This window comes from Theropithecus gelada, chromosome 5 (assembly GCF_003255815.1).
Source record: "Theropithecus gelada isolate Dixy chromosome 5, Tgel_1.0, whole genome shotgun sequence".
Lineage (NCBI taxonomy): Eukaryota > Metazoa > Chordata > Mammalia > Primates > Cercopithecidae > Theropithecus > Theropithecus gelada.
In genome coordinates, this window is record NC_037672.1 from 12,881,147 (window position 1) to 12,896,682 (window position 15,536).

Below are 15,536 nucleotides of genomic sequence, written 5' to 3' on the forward strand. Positions count from 1 at the left end.
CTAAGCTCATGTGGATTCTTGGGCAGCAGGGGGGTCTTACCAGACTTCTGATGGCAATGATGAGGTCTGCTATCTTTTGTTCCTGTCCATTTTCAAACTCTGGTTGTCCAGCCTCCTAGCCATACTATGATCTCAAAATCCTTTTCATAAATTCGTTTTCTACCTAAATCCCCCAGAATCAGGTTTTGTTCTTTGTAGCTGAGCTCTCTGACTGACACAGCATTTCACCAACACTGTGTGCAAAGCAGCAATGGTGCTATGTACTCTGTCTTCAAGTAACCCTGGTTCCTGCCCATTTCTCTTTCTTAAAACCATAGATTGTCAAAGTATGAACCATATGTTTCATACTTTTGCTAACCCATCATCTCCAACATGTTTCATTGAACATGATTCTTAGAACTCCTAAGGGACCGATTTTAGGTTCACTCCAGGAAGGAGAGAAAAGGCTAATGAATATGGAGAAGGAGAATGACAGTGTTAAAGAACTTTAGTTGGTCAGGTTTCCTTAGCCAGTGTGCTGATTTTTCTCCTTCCTTTTCTCTTGCTATTTTCCCCACCATCTATTCTCTTTCTCCTCCTTATCTTTTTATTCCCATTCTTTTTTTCTTTTTTTTGAGACAGAGTCTGGCTCTGTACCCTAGGCTGGAGTGCAGTGGCCTGATTGCGGCTCACTGCAAGCTCCACCTCCCGGGTTCATGCCATTCTCCTGCCTCAGCCTCCCCAGTAGCTGGGACTACACGCGCCCGCCACCACGCCTGGCTAATTTTTTGTGTTTTTAGTAGAGACGGGGTTTCACCGTGTTAGCCAGGATGGTCTTGATCTCCTGACCACATAATCTGCCCATCTCGGCCTCCCAAAGTGCTGGGATTACAGGTGTGAGCCACCGCGCCCGGCCAATGCCCATTCTTTTTAACTTTCTCCAAGTAGAAGAAAAATGAGAGATATTTAGATCTCCTGGAGTCTGAGCATTAATTTGAGGCTCTTTTGCTATAAACGTGTTCTATGTTATTTACCACACTAATGCACAATAACTTTATTTAATCTCTGTAAGCCTTTGGATGGAGAGATTATTATGTTCTTGTTATGGAGCAAGGAGAGGGAGTATAAACTGAAGTTCGAGGCATAATGGGACTCGTTTATGGCAGGGTGGCTCCTAAGCAACCCATTCTTCTTTCCCATGAGGTTGTCAGCCTCAGCTAAGGGACAGCACAACACAGTCATTAGAACAACAGACCAGGGAATAGAAAGCTTTTGGGGTACTTGCTCTGCTACTTACCCAACCGTGTATCCTGAACAAGTTACTCAAACTCTTCACATCCTAGACAACACCATAGGAGTGCAGGAATGGAGTGCAGGAGTGTGCAGGCTGGACACTCAGTGAAAGATAAATAGAATTAAGGCTTTTTACCTGAAATGTTTCCTTTGCCCTACATTCAGTTTGCTTCCCTACAGCGTGCCTCCGAGATATCCCTGGGAGGCCTGCGATCTAGCTTTCTTTCCCAGCAAGTGGAGATGTCTGAGTCCCAGAGGGCTTAAGCCACCAGATATGTTCTCCTGGTCTCTTCACATAGGAAAGATGTGCCACCAGAACACAGAGTTTTGTCTTTTTTTTGTTTTGTTTTTAGCTCAAGTTACCCATGGCTGCTTCTAACTGATCACATTTACTACTTAGAACAAAATCGGACGGGGACTAGGGTAGAGCACATTTATAATAGTAATTCCTAATTTTGCCTATAATTGATGAGGTCTGGGAAGTCAAGGGTCACATTTCTGGCCCAGGAAAATCACTGACTATATTGTTGGGCTTTCTAATAGATTGTGTGAGGCTCTACGGCATTGGGCACAGTTGGGATAAATAATTGGTTCTGCTTCTTACTCATCAGGGTTCTCGGCCAGATTATTTAACCATTCTATGCCTCAGTTTCTTCTTCCAATTTGAGGATAATTCTAGAACCTTCTTCTTGGAAATGGAATGGTTGTAAAGATTAAACAAGAAGATCTCTGTGAAGCAGTTAGCTCTGTGTCTGACTCAGAGAGAACCTTCAGTTAATGTTCACCATTATAATGTTCAGTACCTAAGACATAGTAGTTGATGATAAATAGCAATCGTATTTCCCACTGTTTGGTTGTAAGGTGGCATAAGTCATGGATACGGTGCCTTTAGTACTTCTTCTTCAGAGTAAAATCGACAAATCTGCTCATCAGAATCAGGCTTCTATCTTAAGAGACTCAACTGGCAGAAATAAGAGTTTTATGTGCTACCTTCACTAAAAAATATAAAATCTAACTTTGTGTTTTCAACCTAAAAAATATTGGGAAGTAGGGAAAGGTTTTTTTTTTTCTTTTTCAAAATGACTTGCCTAGTGCTGTAGAAGTGGAAGAGAATGGGTAATGGTACAGGAGGAGGTGAGATGTTTGAAAGACATTTTACAGTGTATCAAGAGATGAGTTCTGCTATTCATTTTTTTTTTTTTTTTTTTTTTAAACGGAATCTCACTCTGTCGCCCAGGCTGGAGTGCAGTGGTACGATCTTGGCTCACTGCAACCTCTGCCCCCCAAGTTCAAGTGATTCTCATGCCTTGGCCTCCTGACTGGCTGTGATTACAGGCGCCCACCATCACACTCAGCTAATTTTTGTATTTTTGCTAGGGATGGGTTTTCACCATGTTGGCCAGTCTGGTCTCGAACTCCTGACCTCAAGTGATTTGCCCACCTTGGCCTCTCAAAGTGCTGGAATTACAGGCATGAGCCACCACGCCCAGCCTGCTATTTATTTTAAAACTCACCAGGTTTGTATGCGTAAGTCTCCTTGGCTAGATTGCATATTGTATAGACGTACAAATTGTGATTAGAATTTTCTTTGCTGTTCACATACATATTGTCCCTATGTACTATTTAAAATGTCTTTTTACCTATCTATACTGTGTGTGTTTTTGTTTTTTTTGAGACTTGCCATGCTGTCCACACTGGTCTTGAACTCTTGGGGTCCAGTGGCCTTCCCAGCTCAGCCTCCTGAGTAGCTGGGACTTTAGGTCCATCCATGGCTAATTTTTTATGTGCCACCATCCCTGGCTAATTTTTTAGTTTTGTAGAGATGGAGCTTCACTATGTTGCATGACATTTATTAATTATAGTTTGGGTCAACAATTTGAATGACTCTTTTGACATTCTTTACTGTTTATTTTTGTTATGAATTCTAAAAATAATCAGCATTGAGTTTGCTTGTTATTTTATTAGTACCAGACCAGGTGCATCATACTTCTGGAAAACACATGCAAGGTACAAGAGTGGAAGGGAAATCATAGCAGCGTGCTTTCTTCTTCTTCTTCTTTTTTTTTTTTAACGAATGTTCTATTTTAAACTAATTTTAGACTTAGAGAAAACTTATCGAAAGAGTACAAACCGTTATTTTATATACCTTATCCCGTTTGCCCTAAAGTTAACAATATTAATATCTTACAGACTGTAGTGCAATGATCAAAACCAGGAAATTTATATTGGTATGACATTATTAACTAAATTACAGTTTTTTCAAAATTCACCAATTCTCCTTCTTCTCCTTCATCTCCTCCTCCTCCTCTCCTCTCTTCCTCCTCCTCCCTCCTCCTCCTCCTCTGCCTCCTACTCCTCCTCCTCCTCCTCCTTCTTCTTCTTCATCTTCAAGACAAGGTCTTGTCCGGTTGAACAGGTTGGAGTGTAGTGGCATGATTATAACTCATGTTAGTTTCAAACTCCTGGGCTCAATCAATCTTCTTGCTTCAGCCTCTGGAGTAGCTGGGATTACAGGTGTGAGCCATTGCTCCTGGTAATGTTTCTTTTTTATTTTTATTTTTTAAAAATAGTCCAATTCAAGCTCCTACGTTGCCATCTAGTTGTTGTATCTCCTTAGTTGCTTTCAGTCTGTAACAGTTCCTTAGTCTTTCCTTGTCTTTCATGACCTTCACACTTCTAAAGAGTAATGATCAGTTATTTTGAAGAATGCCCCAAGATTTGGGTTTGTGCAATATTTTCTTATTTTTGAAATGAGGTTATGTATTTTTTTTCCAAGAATGCCACAAAAATAACATGGTGGCATCCTTCTCAGCAGAAAATATCCAGGGCTTCATGGTGTTGACATTTTTTATTACTGGTGATGCTTACCTCAGTCACTTGGTTACGCTTGTGTCTGCCAAGTTTTTCCATTGTAAAGTTAGTATCTTTCCCTTTGATGTTGACAAATATCTTAGGTGAGATACTTTGAGATTATGCAAATCTCATTTCTTTTCTAACTCTCACACTGTAATTTGTGGATCATGTCTACATCATTTATTCTTGTGGCATTTGCCTACGCGATTCTAGATTCCTTCTTTCCTTCTATATTTATTGGAATTCTACTGCCTCTACTTCCTGATTTTCATATTTATTTTATTGTATCAGTAGAGTGTATTTGTGGAGTTCTATGGGTTAAAATCCAACACACTACCATTATTTGTTATGTACAAGTAGCATTCACTTCACCATGGCCTTGACTGGGTTTGAAATGGCATTGGGAAAGATGAGTGGAGATGTGGACTAAGCTCAAGGCCTCAGCCTACCCCTCCATTGTTAATTGAAATAATTATATTTATATCAGCATGTTGGTTCTGTATGTGGATATGGAGATAGAGCGTAAAAATATGAGATAGAGAAAGAGAGGGAGAGAGAAAAACAACAAAAAGAAACTAAAGGGCCACATGAAACCTAGGAGAGAGAACAGAGTAGCTCTTTCTAGAACGCTTCCTGAATAGAGGTAGGCACCAGCGACCCGTTATGCTATTCTCAAGTAAGTAGAACAAGAAGTTACCTATTTATCTTGAGGAAGAGTGCCTATACATTTAGGAAACTTGGTTACATTTTTAAAATGCAACAATCGAGAGTTCTGTTATAAAATTTATCTCTGACCAAATAGAACTCTTGTAGATTTTGTCTTATTTCAAAATATCTAGTTACATTTTAACATAGGACTAGTCAGAAACATTGACTGAATCTTTTGTGAGACTTCATGGGAGGGATTGAAATAAGTAGGAGGGATTGATATAAGTAGGAGACATGAAATGTTCCGGAAAGACATATATGTTATCTGGAATAATGAGGGGGGAATTCTCTCCAAAAAACTCAAATGCTGAATTAGAGATCAGAAATTCAAGTTCTAGTCTTGAGTTAGTATGCTAGGGGCTTAATATCCTCATCTGAAAAATGAGGCTGTTGTATTTGATGGTCTCTGAAATCCCTCTCGTTCAGCACTCACATTCTGCGCTTTTCTCTGTAATATGTTTGTTTAACATTGGTTTAGTGGGTGTGTTGTATTTATTTATAAGGAATGCCTGGAGAGTTTAAAGCATTTTAGCCCCAGAATCTATGAACTAGAAGTGCCCCAAAGAGGACCAATGCAAGCTGGCAGGATTTGCAAAGCTTTGAAAGGCTCTGGGAATTCCTGAAGACAAGTACACCAAGCCCTTCTGCACTTGACGTTTCAGTGTAATTGTTGGAATTCAGTTGCTGTTGGGCACATATGCTAGAGAGTTTGGTTTTAAGCCTAGCATATGGTGGCTTTGGAATAAATTTTGGATTCTTTTTAAATCCTTGGCTTGTGTATCTTCCTAGTTCTCTCAAATGACAGAAAAGAGAGTAGAATGAGAGGACTAGTCTAGTTAGGGGTATTATATAAGTGAAGGCTGCTTTTCTCCACTGAGGGGGCTGACATTTAGCATTTGGAAGCTTGAATCATATATTTTTTTCTTTCTTTGTGTTTGTCTTTGTGTTTATCTGTCTTGGTTTGAGTCTGTTCTCCCACCTTCTTTCTCTCCCTCCTTCTCTTCCTCTCTCTCCCCCTTCTTCCCTTTCTCCTTTCCTTTTTTGCTAATGAGTTCCTTGGGGGGTAATTTGTGACCCAGAAGATGAACAGAGATTTTCTGTGAGACAAGTTTCTATTTATTGGAAAGCCATGAAAAGAAGAGAGGCCACAGGCAACATGGTTCTCTTTGTAACCAGGCCAGAGCCTGCTCTTCGCTGAGGGATAGCCCCTCCTGGGGCATGCCGTCCAGGTAAAGAGGAGAACTAATTCATTTTCCTCAGCAGAGCCCAAGTCATCTGAGTTTTGCATTTGTGAATTTTTTCATATGGAAATTAGAGTCAGAAGGAAATTTGCAGTCCTTTTAGGTCAGTGTGCTCCAAGGTGAGTTGGATTTTTGGATACCTCAATGTCGTCAAGGTTGAATGAGTGAGTCTATGAGTTCCCCGGTCCTACTTTAGGTGATATCGCAGGCAGTTCATAGCATTGAGAGTAGAGTTAGACTCACTGTTATGACCTGGTTATTAGCTGTCAGAGCCAGGGCATGTTACTGACACTCTCTGGGTCCAAGGTCCTCGTTTATAAATTGGCAATTATAACCACACTACTTACCTCAAAAGGATGTGAGAATTAAATGAGTACATTTAAAGTGCTTAGAACAATGAATGGTATCTAGCAAGTGCTATATACATTTTTTTCTGCTATGACTAATAGCATGTATATCATCATCACTAAAATTTTATACATCAGTTCACTTGATGAGAGGGTTTTGCTGTTAAGAACCCACTTAAACAGTCTCTCTGTCACACACTGGTGTTTTTCTAATTTTATCTAGAACAAAACAACCTTGTTATATAGTCAGTTAAGCTCTGCTTGAACATGCCTGGTGATAAAGGGCTATTTTGCCAACTCATGTGGCTGCCTGCTTTGTTGACAATAAGCTCTTTCTAATGAGCTCAAATGGATTTATTTGTAGGTTTCATCCATCTAACCTTATTTCTTCTCTCTGGAATCATATGTTAGCCACTTTTACTTTCATCAGTAGTTACTCTTCCACCCAACCAAAGGATTAGCTCAACATCATTGATGAGATTGAGTCTCTTTGCTTACATACTTCTAAAGAGTGTGAGCTCACTACTGCCTGAAGCTGTGTTTGTGCTAACACATGGCGAGAGTTACCTTTGCTCCAGTTCCGAACATGTTCTTCATCTCTATCTGAGACCACCTCAACCTGGACTTTATTTTCCATATCACTATCAGCATTTTCGTCAAAACCATTCAACAAGTCTCTAGGAAATTCCAAACTTTGCCATATTTTCCTGTCTTATGAGCCCTCCGAGTCTCTAGGAAGCTCTAGACATTTCCATATTTTCCTATATTCTTCTGTGTCCTCCAAACTGTTCCAACTTCTGCCTGTTACCAAGTTCCATAGTCACTTCCACATTTTTGGGTATCTTTACAGCAGAATCCCACTCTACTGTACCAATTACTGTATTAGCCTGTTCTCACACTGCTAATAAAGACGTACCCAAGACTAGGTAATTTATAAAGGAAAGAGGTTTAATTGACTCACAGTTACACATGGCTGGGGTTGCCTCCACAACCATGGTGAAAGGCAAATGAGGAGCAAAGTCACGTCTTACATGGCAGCGGGCAAGAGAGCTTGTGCAGGGAAACTCCCATTTATAAAACCATCAAATTTCATGAGACTTTCTCACTATCATGAGAACAGTATGGGGGAAGCCACCCCCTATGATTCCATTATCTCCACCTGGCCCCACCCTTGACATATGAGAAGAGACCCACAATTCCCCAGACTCCAGAGTGGTAGATCCATCAAGAGCTTGCACCGTGCACCTGGAAAAGTGGCAGACACTCAATGCCAGCCCATGAAAGCAGTCAGGAGGGAGGCTGTACCCTGCAAAGCCACAGAATGGAGCTGCCCAAGACTATGGGAATCCACCTCTTGCATCAGTGTGACCTGGATGTGAGACATGGAGTCAAAGAAGATCATTTTGGAGCTTTAATATTTGACTGCCCCCCTGGATTTCAAACTTGCATGGGGCCTGTAGCTCCTTCATTTTGGCCGGTTTCTTCCATTTGGAACAGGTGTATTTACCCAATGACTGTACCCTCATTGTATCTAGGAAGTAACTAACTTGCTTTTGATTTTACAGGCTCATAGGTGGAAGGGACTTTCCTTGTCTAAGATGAGACTTTGAACTGGGACTTTTGGGTTAATGCTGGAATGAGTTGAGACTTTGGGGGACTGTTGGGAAGGCATGATTGTGTTTTGAAATGTGAAAGTGACATGAAATTTGGGAGGGGTTGGGGGCAGAATGATGTGGTTTGGGTGTTTCTGACCCAAATCTCATCTTGAGTTGTAATAATCCACACATGTTAAGAACAGGGCCAGGTGAAGATAATTGAATCATGGGGGTGGTTTCCCTCAAATTGTTCTCATGGTAGTAAATACATCTCAAGAGATCTGATGATTTTATAAATGGGATTTCCCCTGCACAGGCTTTCTTTCCTGTCACCATGTAAGACGTGACTTTGCTCATCATTCATCTTCTGCCATGATTGTGAGGTCTCCCCAACCTTATGTGGAACTGTGAGTCAATTAAACCTCTTTCCTTTATAAATTACCCTGTCTTGGGTATGTGTTTATCAGCAGCATGAGAACAGACTAATACGCTCAACCACCTGCTGAAATATATCTGACCCAGTCTGAACTCAAGGTGGGACCCCCAATACACATGGAAAGCTTTGTAGGCCTTGTAACCTTCACATTACCCCACCTTGACTCTGAACCAGGAATTAATTACCATGAAATAAATGATGATGAAAATGTAGATGTTGGGTCAATCTGTGGTAGTGACAGAAAGTGCTCTACAAGAACACTTAAGTAGGGGTGAAAGGGGTGCATCCATAAGAAGATGGTTTTTGACAGGCACAGTGGCTCACGCCTGTAATCCCAGCACTTTGGGATGCCAAAGCAGGTGGATCCTTTGAACTCAGGAGTTCAAGATCAGCCTGGACAACATGGCAAAACTCCTTCTCTATCAAAGATATAAAAAGTTAGCTGGGGGTGGTGTTGTGCACCTGTGGTCCCAGCTGCTTGGGAGACTAAGGTGGGAGGATCGCTTGAGCCTGGGAGGAGGAGATTGCAGAGAGCTGTGATCACACCACTGCACTCCATCCTGGGTGACAGAGTGAGGGCCCATCTCAAAAAATATATATATGTATACACACACACACATATATTTATGTGTATACATGTACTCATATATATGTGTATATATATGTGCACACATACATATATATGTGTGTATATATATGTGCACACATACATATATATGTGTGTATATATATGTGCACATATATATGTGTGTATATATATGTGTACATATATATGTGTGTATATACACACACACACACACACGTAAAAAGATAGGTTTTGACCTGAGTAGGGTTCATACAAATAAAGAGTGATGAGCTGCAAACTTTAACTGGGATTCTAGTGCAATATGTGTATATGTAAGTTCAGTACAATTTCCTGGGATATAGGAATAGAAGAAAATGTGATTGCTTTGGGGAATAATTAAAATAATTAGGTTTTAAATTAGAACCATTGACTTGGAAGGCTATTTTCTAATGGTGATTTACTCCAATGCAAACAAAAAAATCAATACTATTTACGTAGTGCAATCTCATTCAAATTGCTATATTTAGTTAGCGTTTACACCTTACCAAGGCTGACAGTAATTGTTTCTTTGTCTATAATGGCCAAGTTGCAACAAGACAATCTAAAAAGAAAATTAAAGTCCTTGTTTCATCATTTATTATTTTTCAATTGCATTCATTTTTCTTTGGGTAGATTAGGTGCAGGTTCTAGACCTTAGCTTTTTTAAAACAACTTTGAAATTGCTTAATTTATGACTTCAAGTTATCATCCCCAAATAAAACTATGAAAAAATATGTGGAATCTTTCTTCAACCCCACTCATTCATTTATTAATTTATGGAAGAAATATTTATTAAACCTATAAAATGTGTAAGGCAATATGCTAATCAAAATGAGGAATTAAAAAATTAATAAGATACTATCTTTGCTCTCAAATAATTGATAGACAAATAGAAGAGAAGTATCTTTTGCATTTGGACAGGATGGGGAGAAACTTCCCTTACCTTTTAATCTCAGATAAAGTAAAATTACTGTTTGCATGGTGGCACAAGCCAGGTGCAATGGGATTAAGTAGGAGGGAGCCACAACAATTTAACTGTGGTGTTGGGAGGACTTCAAATAGGAGATTTTCTCAGGAAAAAAATTTCAGGTAAGAGTCTTCAAGGAAAAAAGAAAAGTTTGAATCAAGACCTGGAAGCCTGGAAGTCCAGCGCATATTCAGAGAATAGCAGGTATTTTGGTGCTGATGATAAATGTAGTCTTTTGAAAGAACTAGGGCTAACGATGCAGCTTTTCTAGATTGTGCAAGACTCTAGCAGACAGACTTTAGGGAGTTTGTCCCCTGCCTTTACCCAGTGGGAAGACTGAGGAGATTGGAGCAGACGAATAACATGACCAGAACTTGGACTTGGCTTCTGCGTTTCCCACTTCCCTCGACCCTTTTTGTCAGGGGCGGGGAGCTGTTTTTCCAATCAAATCCATCCAAAAGACCTATGTTACAGGTCTTAATAGAACTCCTTTGCAAATGAATGAACAGTGGCACAGAGGGACAGGGTAGTGAAACTAAGGCTTTTCTCTAATAACAAATGCTTTGGAGAGAATATGCCACTATCTCTTTAGCACATGCATCTAAGAGAATATGCCACTATCTCTTTAGCACATTGGTTGTTTCCAAACCTCTTAGGGCAGGGAAAAGAAAAGAAAAGAAAAAAGAAAAGAGAAGAGAAACAAATATTGGCTGGTCTTTTTCATATAAAGAACATTTCACATGTGTATCTATATTCTTATTTGATACTCAGGTAACATTAATATGAATGGACTTTTCGTGGTTGTGAGGCCAAGAGGCTCCCAGTCTTGCATTGATGAGGGGAAGGAGGGAAGAGGGGAAAACAGGGAGGCAAAAATGGTTAAAGTCTCTTTTGAGATGAACCTTGTGCTAAGACCTTTGGCACATATTTTCTTTGCAATTTCACAGCCCTAGGATGTTGATGTAATGATTACCATTTTATAGATGAAGAAATAAAGGCTGAAGATTGTTTTATAACTTAACATACACACAATTCACAATTATTGAACGCTTACCAAATGTCAGGCATTATTCTAAGCATTTTTTTGGGTTTAAACCACTCAATTCTCACAGGCAAAAAAGTGGTACAGAAAAGGCTAAGAAACTTGCCCAATGTGAAATAAGCAGTAAATATATGAGCTGGGAACTAAACCTAAATAATCAGACTCTATAGTACACTTATTTAATCACTGTACTATATTTGGCATTAGTTTAACAGTTGGTATAGAATTGATGCATCATAGAATATCCTAAATCCAAAGATCATGAACTTTCCACTATTCCATGAGGTTCAAAATGTTTTCAAGCAATTCAATTCAAAAAGTTTATTGACTGCCTGCTGTATGCTGGACTTTCTGATAGGTGTTGGAGATTCACACCAACAGACACACCTCCACCTCCCACCTCTCCCCCACACATACTCACATACACTGCTCAATGTGAGCCATCACTGAGCTGGTGAAAAAAGATCCCTTAAGGTTTATAGTGTCCATTGATATATCTAGTAATTTATCTCAATAGAGGAGTTGGAAGGTGAGGCAGGAAATGCAGGTACACTTGAAATGCAAGTACACTTCTTCCACTCATCAACACAAACCTGGGAGCATCTTGGCCTTACAACCAAGGAAAGTCCATTCATATTAGTATTATGTGAATATCAGATAAGAATATATATACACGTGAAACGTTCTTTACATGAAAAAGGTCTGCCAAAATGTATTTCTCTTCTTTTCTTTTCCTTGCCCCAAGAGGTTTGAAACAACCAAAGCACAGAAACAACCAAAGCAGAGAGTTAGATGCATGTGCTGAAGAGATAGTGGGATATTCTTTCCAAAGCATTTGTTGTTAGGGAAAAGATTTAGTTTCACTACCCTGTCCCTCTGTGCCACAGTTTGTTCATCTGCAAAGTGAGAGTTCTAATAAGACCTATAACATAGGTCTTTTGGGTAAATTTGATTGGAAAAACATCAGAAAAAAAAGAAAGATGTAAAAGGGAAATGGGGAATGCAGAAGCCAAGTTCTGGTCATGTCATTCCTCTGCTCCAATCTCCTCAGTCTCCCCACTGGGAAAGGACAGAGGACAAACTCCTTAAAGCCTGTCTGCTAGAGTCTTGAACAATCTAGAAAAGCTACATTGTTAGCCCTACTTCTTCCAAAACACTTGGTGTAATTTTTATTGAAAAACATCTGCATGTAAGTGAATTTGCATAGTTCAAACCTGTGTTGTCCAAGGTTCAAATGTATTTAAATATTAATTTTATCTATTTGAAATACCTGTTTACTAGTATCTGCCACTATTAATACCAAGTATATTGTTTATCTACTGCTTCATAAAAAGCCATTCCAAAACTTAGTGGTTTGTATATTAAAACAAAGACTATTTTCATTTGCTCTCGATCTCATGGGACTGCACTCTTACAGGTAATCGTTTTGTTGGTCTCACCCAAGAGAGAAATAGCTATCACTGGAAGGTTTAAGATGGCCTTAACTATGTGGCAATTGATGCTGACTGTCAGTTGGGTCAAAAATCAGGAAGAGTGAGATATGGAGAAGAGAGTGAGCATGATATAAAACTGTCTACCATCTCTGCATCTGTCACATATCTGACCACAAAGAGTTTCACTTAATGTTATTCCAAACCTCATACAGTTTCCTCTTTTGGCCAGTTCTAATCTAGCACCACATAGGGAAGGTGATTTAAAGAAACATAGCTTCCAGCTTGGTTGATGGACCAAAATGTAGCACGGTCTATCCTTGTCAACTTTGCATTCATACAACTCTATTGTATGTTTTTAATATTTAACTTGGAAATTAAGTAATGGTAAAATCATGTTTCAACTCTACATAATTCAGTTATTTCAATAGAATGCACAAGATCTCATATGTCACTTTATCCTGTTGATGGTACCTATCTTTCTAGCTCAATCACAGTCTCCCTTTGGTATCTCATAACTTAAATATTGATAAATAAAGTTAACAACTCTCAAAATATTTTGCATCAAATGGGGTAGTGTGGTAGGGGAAATACTATACATGCAAATAAATACATTTTATATAAAAGCAAAGATGAAACTGCACAGTCCTCAGACATGCAAATGATCAAATAGTTTTACCTGGTATTTAAAGTTTCTTCCACTACCATATTTTATATTATTTTTGCCCTCAGTAAGTACCTCAAGTGATTATGGTTTTTGTCTATATTTCAAACCTTTGTTCCTGAGGGTCTTATGCTATTTGCTATTCTGTCTATATTGGATTATTATAGTTTTCTGTTAACTTTTATCACAGGACATGGGAGTACTAGAGAGAAGTTTCTGTATTCTAGGCCCACAACTTCTGACCCTTGGGTTGCTGTTAGCTAAAGTTCTTTGATAGAATCTGTCACCCTCCTCTGTTCAGCAGTCCCATTTTTTGCCTATAGTTTCAGTGGTATGAGGAATTCAAAGTTTTCAGGTGCTGGGCTCAGCTTCCTGTTTAGTGGTGTTATAGTTGTGATCTCTTGTGGAGACATTATCCCTTGAGAACTGAGATGTCTAAACCAGCTGAGCTCAAAGTGGTGGTACAGGAAGACACAATTTTTACTGGTTCATTATGAGTTAAAGTGGGATAAGCCACTTTCATTTTCACCCATTGAAAACCTTAGAGTCAAGAGTTGAAAAGAACAGTAGACTAGGGAATCACTCTTGGATTGCAAAATTCAGCCCAAATCAAGGAAAATTTCCTGATTTGAAAACAGAGAACCTGACATGTGCTCAGCTGGATTTCAGAATTGCTATGGGCCAGTGAATGCTATGCACCTCATGTTCCTCTCCTTTTAAATATGTCTGTTTTAATTATTTTGTCCCTATCTCACCATTGCATGCTGGGTATTTGGGGAACAGATAACTTGTCTTATTAGTTTGTAGTTATTTGGTTCAAGAAGACCCTCATGCAAAGAACTGTACTAAAATAACCTCATTTACATCCAGACTTGATACAGATTATGAACCACGGATTTCAAGCCAGATGGCATGACTGATAAGATTTGGTGGGTCTGGAGAAAAGATAAGTGTAGTTTGTACATCAACGAGTGTGAATTACTGGAGCAAAAGGGTAGATTCTGCCTTTCTCTCTACATCTCTCTGCTTCAAGAGGCTGAGCTCTACAGATTGCAGCAGCAGGACTCCTTAGTCTTCTGGCTTTCTTTCTTTTTTCTTTTTTTTGTTGAGATGGAGTCTCGCTCTGTCGCCCAGGCTGGAGTGCAGTGGCGCCATCTCCACTCACTGCAAGCTCCGCCTCCCAGGTTCAAGCCATTCTCCTGCCTCAGCCTCCCGTGTAGCTGGGACTACAGGCACCCGCCACTGCGCCCGGCTAATTTTTGTATTTGTTTAGTAGAGACGGGGTTTCACCGTGTTAGCCTCGATCTCCTGACCTCGTGATGGTCTCGATCTCCTGACCTCGTGATCCGCCCATCTCGGCCTCCCCTGGCTTTCTTTAAGTTTAACTAAAGGGCAGTGCCAGTAGGAGATTAGAGGGTAGGAAGAGAGCAACTCTGAGGCTTTTTTTTCTCCCTTACTGCTTCAGAGTGGTTTTGGCAGTGGTTATCTGGCTACATTTGGTGGACCTTCTGTTTTACAACTCCCACCCTTCAACCCTTTCTCTTTCAGGACTGGGGACTACTATTAGGTTGGTGCAAAAGTTATTGTGGTTTTTGTCAGTAAAAGTAATAGCAAAAACTGTAATTACTTCTGCACCAATCTCTGGACTGCTATTAGTCTCTGGATGCCTCAACATTTCTTTTGGGTTCCTTTAACTTGACTGACACTTCTGTAAATAGTTACAGTTTTACAAAATCTCTTCTAAAATCCCAACTGAAGTTTCAGTTTTCTGCTAGGATCTTGACTGATATGTTTGAAATGCTGCTTTTAGTTATTTACCAGGTATGCAACCAAGGACAAATCATATAACTGTTCTGAACTTAATATCTTCACCTATAAAATATAATTGTAGGAAATAATCACATTTAGTGAGCATCTATCATGATAGGCACTTCTTGTACATTAACCCATTTAGTCTTTATATTAATTTGTGTGAATATATCTTTTCCATCATTGTCTCCCCAACCTATACAGGACATGGAACATGACAGATGCTCAGTAAATGTCTCTTGAGGGAATGATGCGAGCATAAGTTGGTATTATTACTACTTTAGTTATAAAGAAATTGATGTGGCAGCTGAGAACAGTGGCTCATGCCTATAATCCCAGCACTTTGGGAGACCGAGGCGGGAGGATTGCCTGAACCCAGGAGTTTGAGACCAGCCTGGGCAACATGGAGAGACCCCATTTCTATTATTTAAAAAAAGAAATTGATACTGGAATGTGTCATGACACTAGATAAAGATTACAGAGTAAATAAATGGCACTGTTGGAGTTGGAAGCTAGGCTGTCTAATTTTAAAACTTTTGCTCTTTTTAGTAAGTGATCTTGCTTCTCC